Genomic DNA, 14107 nt, shown 5'->3' on the forward strand with positions numbered 1-14107 from the left:
TACGGCAAGAGAACGGACGCATCCAGCGGCGCTTTTTCAGAGACGGGCAACCGGCAACACCAGCGACCACAAAGAATATGCCGGTTTCAGAGGCGCTGGGACCTATCGGAGCTCTGGAGGCTAGAGAGAGGACCTGGCTAGGATCTGGTAAAGCCGCATGCGAAGCAATGCCAAAAAGGTGGTACCCCATGTGCTGACCGGGATAACTCGCCATCTGTCCTCCTACCAAACGCAGTCTATATTGTGAAACTTAATACTTATATACGTATTTTTTATACCCTTGTGGAGGGTATTGTAAAATTAGTCAGATGTTTGTAATGCACAGAAGGAGACGTTTCCGACCCCATAAAGTATATATATTCTTGATCAGCATAAGAAGCTGAGTCGATATAGAAATGCCCATCTGGCCGTCCGAACGTATGCGTTTTACTCAGCCATCTTAAAAGCTATCGGACTAAATTATCAAGATAGGACCCCTATATCATATAGCTCTAGAAGAAACATTTTCAACATAAGATGCCAAAATTTCAATCCGATCGGATAAATAGAACACAAGTTACAGTCAATTAAAATCGGCTCTGCTGCCAACAGCGCTGCTTTGCTATCTACCACGTCATTCGTCATCAACAGAGTACATGCATACACACATGCACGCAACGCTACATAAACTGTATGTGTAATACACGTATAATTAGGAATAGACAATAATATACACATGATCCACATGATATATACATACATAATTATAAGCAAGCAAGAACAAAAGAGAATATATAAAAAACATTTGACTGACTACAAACTTCATAAGTGGGATTAAATGCAATAAAAACTAATGTGCTGTATTGAGATACGCGAAAAAAACATTTGCAAGTGCCACAAATAACAACAAATTAATAAGTGAAGTGCACAGACTTAAAAATAAAAGCAATTAATGCAAGTGATTATACGCTCGCTGAACAAAAACGCTATCTTGGACGTCTAGAATTGCCAACAAATGAGAGCAAGGCTGCTTTAGCGGCTCGGCGCAGATCCAGAAAGTTATGGTAAAATCGACAAATGACAAAGCAATGAGACCATCACACCTTTCAGCTATGCCTGTAAGTCTCTTTTTATAGCCTTGTAGAGGGTTCCTCCATTTTAAAAATCCGATGTGATACTTTTTTGGCGTAAAAATTACAATTTTAAAATATTTTAGTTAAGCATAACTTATGTTACTTACATTTCCTAGCACTCTGTCGAAATCGACGAGGAAAATAGCGCATATGTATCAGTGATTAACTGCAGATTTAAGTCCAATCTAATGAAAACTTAAGGAAAGAAAAATTGGATAATATTAGTTTTTTGGTTTTTGTGAGGACTAGGACTACATATTGTAGTCAACTTGCGGATATGAAGTTGGAACGGACCCACTCGATACCCCCGCGACACACTGTTCCTAGAGCGGATCGTAACGACTCCATAAAGTATATATATTCTTGATCAGCATGAGAAGCTGAGTCGATATAGCAATGCCCATCTGGCCGTCCGTACATATGCGTTTTACTTAGCCATCTTAAAAGCTATCGGACTTTTGCTTTTTATTATCTGGAGCAGATCAAGAATGAAAATTATCGGGATAGGACCCCTATATCATATAGCTCTAGAAGAAACATTTTCAAAAAAATTTCATAAAAATTGCAGTATCCCCACGAAATTAGCTAATAGTATTGGATAAAAAGCATAAGATGCCAAAATATCAATCCGATCGGATAAATAGAACACAAGTTACAGTCAATTTAAATCGGCTCTGCTGCCAACAGCGCTGCTTGCTATCTACCACGTCATTCGTCATCAACAGAGTACATGCATACACACATGCACGCAACGCTACATAAACTGAATGTGTATGCGAGCGTTGCTTTGCTTAGGGAATGAGGGAAGAAGACAAATTGTGGAGTTGAATTGAGTTGCAGAAAAAAAGTTGCAATTTTCAATATGTAAAATTATTATTGTCAACGACTGCAAGGGTATATAAACTGTGTAGCAATTACTAGTACACATAGCAATAAGTAATACACGTATAATTAGGAATAGACAATAAGATACACATGATCCACATAATATATACATACATAATTATAAGCAAGCAAGAACAAAAGAGAATCAATAAAAAAACATTCTGAGTATGACATTGGACTGACTACAAACTTCAGAAGTGGGATTAAATGCAATAAAAATTAATGTGCTGTATTGCAATGCAATGCAATGCAAAGTCAAGACGAAGATGAAGACACCAATAACCCAATGCAAATTGAAGACGAAAAAGATCGTAACGCAGGGTCCACACGACAATTTAAACAACAGGAATACAAATTGGACGCCCACTTGGCCAAGGCCCGGAGGAAGAAGAGAACCAAAACGAGAGTGCAGAAGTACAACTGTTAAAAATGAGGGATGAAACTTATGAAATTAGAGATCGAAATGTTGAAATATCGCAGAAAGAGAGCAGCAACAGCGGTAGCAACATCATGCTGAATGTTGTCAAAGACATGTTGCCAGAGTTTGATGGCAAACGCTCCGCAACAATTTGGGTTGCGCAACTAAAGTCAATTGTTGCCATTAACAAATAAGATGACATGTTGCGAATGCTAGTGATGTTGAAATTAACTAGTGATGCGCGAGTGTGGCTGTACTAAAATAGAAACCATCTAGTGATGGTAATAGACGGGTTGCTAAACAAACTTTAAGACGTTTCTCATATGAAGAAGTTTAGAGCAGGCAAGTAGTTGGCAAATGAAGATTTTTACACATTTTATCAACACAAAATTATGTTGGCTGCCGAAATAGCACTCAGTGAGGAGGTGCCGATCGATAATTTAATCAAAGGTATTCCCGAGGAAAGTTTACGGCGTCAGGCGCTTATGCACTGTTTTCGGAGTCCGGATCGGCAGTTGCAGGCGTTTGAGGAGATAACGCTGACAAAGACGATTTTAGCTGTGGGAAAGAAAACTGTCAACCCGGAATGGAAATCTGCTCAACACTGTTACAATTGCAACGCATTGGGCCATTTTGACAGTGAGTGCCGCAAACCAAAACGGTAGTGTGGGTCGTGTTATGGCTGTGGCAGTGCAGATCGTGTTGCAACATGCTCCGAATACAGGAAAAGGCTAAGAACGATTATGTAAGAAATTTTAATATTTATTTTGAAAATAATTTTGACAAGTGTTTTTGCACAGAATGCCTCATCGACTAAGGGAGCCCAATAAGTTTTGTAAAATTATCTTATTTAAACATGCATTTTGAAAATGTTTGTCAAAAATTTTGAAATAAAAATTTGTTCAAAAACTTAAATGAATGTTTCTCAATGAAGAGACCTATGATGGATTAAATTTTTGATGAAAAGGAAATTGAAAATGCAGTTAAGCCGTGGTCAAATACTTGTATAAAAATTAAAAATGATCGTCCATCTAATGAGAAGTCAGAAAATGATTGTATGTCGAAAGAGAGTTGTAAACAAGTAATGTCGAACACTATGATTTTTCATTTTCGATGATTCTGTGATCAACTATGATATTCAGCGCAAACCAGGTTTTTCGAGGTTCCTCCGGAGATTGCCTATATCTCACTCAATTTTTAATATTTTTTGTTGAATAACATAACATAGCTAAAGTTGCCACGTTATGTAAAAATTAATGTACGGGCACACTGTCTTCTATACATCCTTTTTGCTATTCGAAACGTGTAAGTGGCTGGTCGTGTGAAAATCAAGAATTAAAATCTAATAAAATAAAATCAATCATAAAACAATTAAAAAGAATATTGTACTTTTATTAAAAACTAAACAAATACTAAGCCAACCAATCCAATAATATTCTTAAAAGTCTTGAGGATGCGGGGATGCGAGTATCACAAGAAAAATTCAAAATTTGTAAAAAAAAGGTTGGAATATCTGGGATTTATCGTATCTAGTTTTGATATTAAAACTTCACCGTGGTCAAATAATTGTATAAAAATTAAAAATGATCGTCCATCTAATGAGAAGTCAGAAAATGGTTGTATGTCAAAAGAGAGTTGTAAACAAGTAATGTCGAATGATTGTCCTATGAGTATGGGTTCAGTAAGTCAGTACAAGCAGGATTTAAATGAATGATAATTAAATAAAAAGTTTAACAATGAAACGATAGAAAATGAAAGTCCAATAATTGAGTGTCTAAGCGATAAGATTGTAAAGAATGAATTAGTAACTGTTCGTGGAGGGGCGGAAGGACCCAAATAATATACAAGTTTAAAAAAAAGAAGAGATTTTGTGGTGTTTTATTTTGTTTCCTTTGGATTATCTTAATACAAACGATTTGATAATAAATGAGAGTTCCGATGAAAAGCTAAAAGAACGGTTTCGATATATGTTGGAAAGACTGTTTCCGAGAGACCCCGCGATATCGATCGCGCAGCTATGTATAAGTGAAAAGGTCAATATACTTGTTTGCGAATATACATATGTAACTTTATTGGAACTTAACTACACGTCTGTACAGTGCCAAGAACAGAAGCCACTCAATTTTCTCTCTGTTAAGCGCTGCCAGATCTCCTTATAATACTAGGGATGCCAGATTGCCACTTTGATATGAACAGCTGGCGCTAATATCGAACACACCCCCACAAAGTTGCAATCTTAAATACAGCTTATTCCTAACGAAATGATACATTCATTGTGTTTCTTGCCGCTTAAACCCTTCGTTAGGACGTCCGCCGCCATTAGTTCCGTAGGCATATACTCCACGGATATATCACCACTCTTGTACATCGCTTGAATGAAGTCAATATGTCAATATGTTTTGTGCCTGGATGGAATCCAAAACCTATGACCATATGTTGTGCGCTTTGGTTATCATTAAAAATACGCACAGATCCACATTCTATACCGATTCTGTTTAGTAGGGCCTTCAGGTATAGAGCCTCCTTTACTGCCTCGGACATTGCCAAGTATTCTGATTCCGTACTAGACAATGCAACAGTACGTTGCTTTCGTGCCTCCCAGCTAATGGCGGCACCAGCCAATATAAACGCTTGGCCAGAGTAGGAGCGGCGGTCCGTTAAATTGCCACCCCAATCTGCATCGACCACGCCAAAAAAGATCATCTCCTGTCTTTCATAAGTCCGGTCATCTTTGTGCCTTGAAGATAACGTAAAACGCGCTTTGACGCCTTCCAGTGATCAACTGTGTAACTTGAATTAAACTGGCTCAAGAAACTCACTGCATATGCTATGTCAGGACGAGTGGTTACTGAAAGAAACATTAAAGAACCTATTAATTTTTGATAAGGGTACTTTCCCATTTCGTCCTCATTAGATTCAGCCGGGCTCCGCAATGCTGATTTTGCCTCTATAGGTGTCGTTGCCGGCTTGCAATCTGTCATGCCGAATCTTTTCAATATGGCATCGATGTACTTCTCTTGGGATAGAAAAACGCTCTGCTTCTTTTTGATCTGATTAAATTCTATGCCCAAACAAGTCTTTACTGCGCCAAAATCCTTCATTTTAAAAGTCTTCTTAAGATGCTCCTTCGTTTGCTGCAACCATTCCGGATGATTTGATGCTATTAGCAAATCATCGACATAAATCGTGACGATCAAAAGTTTTCCTTTTATCATTTTCACAAACAGGCAGGGGTCCTGTTCTGTGGCCTCTAGTCCGATTTCTTGCAGCTTCGTTGTCAGTTTACAATACCATTGTAGTCCGGACTGGCGTAGTCCATATAGAGCTCTTCTTATTAGACACACGGGATCTCTCATCTCAGTTATAGCTTTGCGCCATTGATTTGCTGCTCTCTTATACTCTGCGTCGGGGCGTTGTTGATTCGATCCCATAAGAGCTCCAGAGTTCACCTTTTGCATAAACTCGTTGAACTTTTCTGGAATATCCATGTATACCTTCTCTTCCAGTTCACCGTTGAGGTACGCTGTGACCACATCCATTTGATGGATCTCCATGTCATATTCAGCTGATAAGGCCGCTAGTAGTCTAACCGATGTAAATCGCGCCACGGGCGAATACGTTTCGTGAAAGTCTTCTCCTGGTTTTTGTGCATAACCCTTTGCAACTAAACGCGCCTTCTTTCGTCCTGTTGGAGTGCTGTTGTCCTTTGTTTGGAACACGATTTTGTTTCCAATCACCTTTCGGCCTTTTGGCCGCTTAACAATTTCCCAGGTCTTGTTGAGAATTTGAGCCATAAACTCATCTTCCATAGCTCTTGTCCAGTTCTCAGCATCGCCACTGCCTTGGGCTTCCTTGATGGTTACTGGATCATCTGTAGCTACTGCAAATGCCATTTCGCACTCCTTGAATAAATCCTCAGCTGAGTCTAGTTCATCCTGTTGACCAATGTGTTCGTCTGCCGAAACATTTCTTCCTTGTTGATAGACTTTCCGTGGCCTACCACGCTGACCGGTTCTTAGCAACTTTGGTCGTCCTCTGTCATGTCTCTCAGGTTGATTTACCTCTTCGGTATCATCCTCGTCGCTTGATGAACTTCTCTCAGTCTCATCCACTTGGTCACCTAGTGGAATATCTACGCCATTTTCTGGCTCTTCATAGAATTCTTGAAATTCGCTTTTGAATCCTGAAATATTCATAAATTTAACATCATTGCTTATTAAAATCTCGCGCCGTTTTGGTTGATACAGTCGATAGGCTTTCAACTCTGATGAATATCCCAATAATACACATTCCTCCGATCGTGACTCGAACTTGCCCTTGATTTTGCCCTTCATAAGTGCATACGCTTTTGTGCCAAATGTATGCATGTGTCTCACACTCGGAACTTTTGCAGTCCAATACGTGTATGGCAACTCTCCAGATAATCCTTTTTGTGGGACATCTATTCCTGATATAGCACGCCGTGTTAATTGCCTCTGCCCAAAATGATGGTGGAGCGCCCGCTTGTTTCATCATACACCTGGCCATCTCTACCAGTGTACGATTTTTTTCTTTCAGCTATACCATTCTGCTGGGGTGTGTGGGGCACAGTGGGTCGTCGGCCAATTCCATGCTCGCACAAGTACTCATCGAATTTCTTGGTTCGATATTCCGTCCCATTGTCAGTCTGTAACATTTTTTATATTGTGACCTGTAACATTCTCAACGAAAGATTTATATGATTTAAATACTTCGAAAACTTCAGATTTTTGCTTGAGAAAATGAACTGAACAATATCTGGAAAAATCATCTGTGAATGTGATAAAATACTTATATCCACTCATAGACTGAGTACGCATCGGTCCACACAGATCGCTGTGCACAATCTCCAGTGTCTGCTTTGACCTTTTCACCGTCGAGCTCTTGTAGGCATTTGCTGCCTGCTTTTCGCTTATGCAAATCTCACACTGCGATAGTTTTGCATTCTCCTTTATGTTCATACTAGAGAGCTGCTCGGCTTCACTCAATACATATAAAGAAATGAATGGACTCGAATTGAATTGAATTGAGTGAGTGCTTGCTAATACTAGAGTGAATGTGTGTGAGTGTGAATGTATATTGCTTCTCATAACTCACAGCATCCAACGAAAAAGTTCGAATGAATGAAGTATAAAACCGAATGAAAAATTTGGCTAACACAATTCGAATTCGAATTCATTCGAGTTATAGCTTACAAATTTTGTACAGTCATTCCGTTTGTGTCGTTGAAAAGATTTTGACCCATTGGCTTGGTGGAATTTGCATGCAAATTTTTTTCCTCGGCTTTATAAGACAAGTTGCAAAATATTCTGTATTCCAGCGAGCAGCGCAGCTTCGGAACGAACATTTTCCAACGCTAGAAATTTGATTTCAGAAAAGCGTTGTCTTATTTCTAGTAACTCAGAAAATATAAATAAAATTATATTCTTGCATTCCAATATAAAATAGAAATAAATGTAATAAAATATATGCAAAAAAAAATAACAGTTTACATTTCATTGGTTTTTGTCTCTTTCTCTCTTTCTTTTCTATTATACAAATAAATGAAATGAAAAACTACTTGGCAACTCGAATCCATTCGAAACCAACTCACTTTTCTTTACCTGTCACAATTCATTCAATACTCTTATGTGTTTTAGCTTTGTGTGTATGAGTCCTGTGCTAGAGCACTCACTCACTCATACTTTTTCGGCCTCGCACTCGAACTCACTCAACTCATTTTGAGCATTGTCAATTCGAATAAGGTTTTTTGACTATTCATGCAGCTCTCTAGTTCATACCATATACCTTTCCGGCTTTGGCTAAACACTTCAGGTCAACCTCATTCAGATGACCCATACGGTAATGCCATAGATCTATTTCATTTCCTTTGTCACACACATTATTTAATTCGTGTTCCTCGGCATTAACGTAATACAGATTTCCGTATCTCTGAGCTCGAAACCAAACTTGCTTATTATTTTTCATAATAACTGCATCACTACCCTCACACATACGGGATAGCGCCACTCGTTTGAGTAAACTGGCCTTTCGTACCGGCCCCTTGGATTGAAATGTTTCCTCTAATTTCAACCAATAATCTCTTGCTGATGTACAGCTTTCAATTAGTCCCAATTCTGCTGTACTGATGGATAGCAAAATGTCTGCTCGAGCTTTTTCATCTTGTGTTTGCCACGCCGCTCGATCCGCTGCCGCTTCTGGGCATACCTTGGAGCCGTTCACATATTGCCATAAATCGTTTTTCACGAGAATGGCACGCATTCGCAATTTCCACGTGTCATAGTTTTCCGCGTTGAGCGGTTCTATCTTTATGAGTGCACTTGCCATTTTGCACAGCTTTTGCATTCACTTATTGTCTTTTCAATTACACATATGGGTCTGGGACCATAACCTGTTGGAAAGACTGTTTCCGAGAGACCCCGCGATATCGATCGCGCAGCTATGTATAAGTGAAAAGGTCAATATACTTGTTTGCGAATATACATATGTAACTTTATTGGAACTTAACTACACGTCTGTACAGTGCCAAGAACAGAAGCCGACTCAATTTTCTCTCTGTTAAGCGCTGCCAGATCTCCTTATAATACTAGGGATGCCAGATTGCCACTTTGATATGAACAGCTGGCGCTAATATCGAACAATATATATTTGCCAAGTTTGATAAAAATGCGGAATGTCCTTTGGTCCCAGAAAATGGTAAATGAAGCTGTCTTTTGAAAATGTTAAGCCATTTCATTATTCACCGAGACGGTTGTCTTACGCTGAAATTCATTTATAGTAGACAATTGTTAAAAGGGGCTGCGAAATTGTTCTTTAGTAGCGAAGACGGTCTTACCGATTATATTAGTCTAAAGTCAACTGTAGAGAGAGAATTTTCGGAAAAGTTGTCCTCAAAACAAATACTTAAGAGGAGACAGTATCCCACCTACTAACATGATATCTGTTGTAGTTTCCGAACCGTCCGCGAAAACATCCGTTCCCAGGAATATTGCCAATAAAGTAGTTACAAGAGGAGCTAGTAAAGTGTTGGCTGCTTCACCTGCTACTGCTTCTGCTGTTGCAGCTACTTCTGCTACTGGCACTTCTAGTTCCCTTGTTGTAGATCCAGCCAAAAAACGAATTTTTATTTCGAGGCTTGATCCCAACACTACTTCTGATGAAGTCATTGCCTACATCCATGGCAAAGTTCAAGCCTCTAATATTGCGGTGGAAAAGTTCCATTTTTCCTATATTCCGGACATTTTTGACTTTCATATTCTTGTCTTAACTGAAACTTGGTTGAAGCCTGATGTTGCCGATGCTTCAATTTTCACTTGAAAATAAAAACCCAGTGTGTGCGAATCGAATCTCTTTAACTCGGGGACTCGTTAAGGAAATTTCATCTAGGACAAAGTTGAAAGTCCACACTTATGATAAAATTATATATATATATATAGAAAAACTATTTTTAGAAAATCATATTATAAGGAGTGCTAGAGTACTCCAGTCAGGATAAGCCGAATTGTAGCAATTACTAATACACATAGCAATAAGTATTAAAAGAATAATAGGGAATAGACAAGATACATAAAAGATACACATGATCCACATGCAAGCTAGTACTATCTTACAAGAGGGAACTACAGCTAATTTAGTACTTATTAATGTTAAATTTATCTTTTCTGGCCGCTTTGGCCTAGCTTTTAAGTTATTAAATAAAAGGGGCAAAATAAAATCATCATCAATTGTTGCCACACTAGCTAAAGTGGGATAGGACAAACCCCAGCCTGCTGCCATGACTACCATGAAACTATTTGAAAACGTATTTTAGATCCGATCATTTCTGGCATCAGATAACACAATCGCTTCACACCAGTTGGGCCTCCGCGAAATACGCAGGACAATATAACAATAGGTCGCATAATATACGAAATACTAACAGCATTTGAGTTAAAAGAATACTGTAAGACTGTTTTTCTCAACGTTGAACATTTCATTTATAGTAGACAATTGTTAAAAGGGGCTTCGAAATTGTTCTTCAGTAGCGAAGACGGTCTTACCGATTATATTAGTCTAAAGTCAACTGTAGAGAGAGAATTTTCGGAAAAGTTGTCCTCAAAACAAATACTTAAGAGGAGACAGTATCCCACCTACTAACATGATATCTGTTGTAGTTTCCGAACCGTCCGCGAAAACATCCGTTCCCAGGAATATTGCCAATAAAGTAGTTACAAGAGGAGCTAGTAAAGTGTTGGCTGCTTCACCTGCTACTGCTTCTGCTCTTGCAGCTACTTCTGCTACTGGCACTTCTAGTTCCCTTGTTGTAGTTCCAGCCAAAAAACGAATTTTTATTTCGAGGCTTGATCCCAACACTACTTCTGATGAAGTCATTGCCTACATCCATGGCAAAGTTCAAGCCTCTAATATTGCGGTGGAAAAGTTCCATTTTTCATATACTCCGGACATTTTTGACTTCATTATTCTTGTCTTAACTGAAACTTGGTTGAAGTCTGATATTGCTGATGCTTCAATTTTCACTTAAAAAATAAAAACCCAGTGTGTGCGAATCGAATCTCTCGTTAAGGATATTATATATATATGCGCTTTCGATAGAGTTTAACTGAAGAGTTTCCCCGTACTATAGGGAACAATCACCGATCGACTAAGATTATGTACTCGACTAACATACTTCCTTGCTTTATAGGCTGTATGGAATCTCTGGGTGGGGTACAGTTCTCAGTCCCCAGAGTTCCGCCTATTTGGTTAGTTTCCATTTTCAAAGTCGGTGAACATGATCCTGCAAAATCTACTGGACGAATCGTGTTGAAATTTTGCACAGTACTTCTTCACTAAATTCTTCAGGTAACGCTGAATATTTATTATTTTTACAACAACAAATAACTCGGTTTTTCGTCGAAAATCGGGGTTCTTAACTTTCAAATGCCTTTAAAAATCAAAAAATAAGTTTTAAAAATAAAAACTGGACGGCGTTACCCAGGTAATTTTGTCCTTGAAAAATCAAATTGCTTTATTTTAAGGACAAAATTACCTGGGTAACGCCGTCCAGTTTTTATTTTTAAAACTTATTTAAAAGGCCTAAAAATTAATGTACGGGCACACTGTCTTGTTTACTTCTTTTTTCCTATTCGAAACGTGTAAGTGGCTGATCGTGTGAAAATCAAGAAATAAAATCTAATAAAATACCAAAGGGCCGGGGCTAACTTCGACCGCTTCAAAGTTTGTATACCCTTGATCTAATATCATTCTACTCAAAATTGCCTAATATGAATGTCGTCTATCTTGACACTAATGTAAAAACTAACAAAGACCATCACACCTTTCAGCTATGCCTGTAAGTCTCTTTTTATACCCTTGCAGAGGCAGCCCTTATCAGCAGCAGGAAGCTAGTTGAACGGGCCGAGATTATGTTCGGTACCACCCGGATTCTGTCGCAAAGGGCCATCAAGTAGGTACTCCCAGGTGGGAGTTATGCTGGACACCAGTCTGTGCTTTCGCCATCAAAGGGCCCTTGTCTCTGTAAGGTAACTTTCAAGTATAATATGAACACGCGAGGCCCCAAGGAGTGTCGCAAGGTCAATAGCCCTCTACGCCGCTCCTATCTGGGCCGATGCAATGGACACAAAAGATACCGCCGCGGCCTTGAGGCATGGTGATAATTGACGAATTAGTCAGAGCGTCCAAGGCCATGTACTACGGCAAGAGAACGGACGCATCCAGCGGCGCTTTTTCAGAGACGGGCAACCGGCAACACCAGCGACCACAAAGAATATGCCGGTTTCAGAGGCGCTGGGACCTATCGGAGCTCTGGAGGCTAGAGAGAGGACCTGGCTAGGATCTGGTAAAGCCGCATGCGAAGCAATGCCAAAAAGGTGGTACCCCATGTGCTGACCGGGATAACTCGCCATCTGTCCTCCTACCAAACGCAGTCTATATTGTGAAACTTAATACTTATATACGTATTTTTTATACCCTTGTGGAGGGTATTGTAAAATTAGTCAGATGTTTGTAATGCACAGAAGGAGACGTTTCCGACCCCATAAAGTATATATATTCTTGATCAGCATAAGAAGCTGAGTCGATATAGAAATGCCCATCTGGCCGTCCGAACGTATGCGTTTTACTCAGCCATCTTAAAAGCTATCGGACTAAATTATCAAGATAGGACCCCTATATCATATAGCTCTAGAAGAAACATTTTCAACATAAGATGCCAAAATTTCAATCCGATCGGATAAATAGAACACAAGTTACAGTCAATTAAAATCGGCTCTGCTGCCAACAGCGCTGCTTTGCTATCTACCACGTCATTCGTCATCAACAGAGTACATGCATACACACATGCACGCAACGCTACATAAACTGTATGTGTAATACACGTATAATTAGGAATAGACAATAATATACACATGATCCACATGATATATACATACATAATTATAAGCAAGCAAGAACAAAAGAGAATATATAAAAAACATTTGACTGACTACAAACTTCATAAGTGGGATTAAATGCAATAAAAACTAATGTGCTGTATTGAGATACGCGAAAAACATTTGCAAGTGCCACAAATAACAACAAATTAATAAGTGAAGTGCACAGACTTAAAAATAAAAGCAATTAATGCAAGTGATTATACGCTCGCTGAACAAAAACGCTATCTTGGACGTCTAGAATTGCCAACAAATGAGAGCAAGGCTGCTTTAGCGGCTCGGCGCAGATCCAGAAAGTTATGGTAAAATCGACAAATGACAAAGCAATGAGACCATCACACCTTTCAGCTATGCCTGTAAGTCTCTTTTTATACCCTTGCAAAGTCAAGACGAAGATGAAGACACCAATACCCCAAAAGCACGGTTAGAATCGTAACGCAGAGTCCACACGACAATTAAAACAACAGGAATACAAATTGGACGCCCACTTGGCCGAGGCCAGGAGGAAGAAGAGAACGAAAACGAGAGTGCTGAAGTACAACTGGTAAAAATTAGGATGAAACGTATGAAATTAGAGATCGAAATGTTGAAAATATCGCAGAAAGAGAGCAGCAACAGCGGTAGCAACATAATGCTGAATATTGTCAAAGACATGTTGCCAGAGTTTGATGGCAAACGCTCCGCAACAATTTGGGTTGCGCAACTAAAGTCAATTGTTGCCATTAACAAATAAGATAACATGTTGCGAATGCTAGTGATGGTGAAATTAACTAGTGATGCGCGAGTGTGGCCGTACTAAAATAGAAACTTCAAGACGTTTCTCATATGAAGAATTTTGGAGCATGCAAGTAGTTGGCAAATGAAGATTTTTACACATTTTATTAACACAAAATTATGTTGGCTGCCGAAATAGCACTCAGTGAGGAGCAGCCGATCGATAATTTAATCGAAGGTATTCCGGAAGGAGGACTAGGACTCCATATTGTTTATGTTTATGCCCAACCGGGCAACACAAGGGTTAAAGGAGGCGGAAGCTTTCACCTCGCGCCGCTCTCCCGATGGTGCCCATCGCTCTCCCCACGAAAGAACTCCCCCACACTCCGCTCCAAGCGGGGCTTGGGGCCCTGCTCTTAAGCTAAGCTAGAGTTAGTTGAAGTTTATACCTGAATACATCAAGTGAAGTGAAACTACTCTCTGCGTGTGAAATAATTTACTGGGAGGAAAAAGGGAAAAGGAAAAATTCA

Source organism: Drosophila tropicalis, unplaced genomic scaffold (assembly GCF_018151085.1).
Source record: "Drosophila tropicalis isolate 14030-0801.00 unplaced genomic scaffold, ASM1815108v1 contig_1072, whole genome shotgun sequence".
In the NCBI taxonomy this organism is placed as follows: domain Eukaryota; kingdom Metazoa; phylum Arthropoda; class Insecta; order Diptera; family Drosophilidae; genus Drosophila; species Drosophila tropicalis.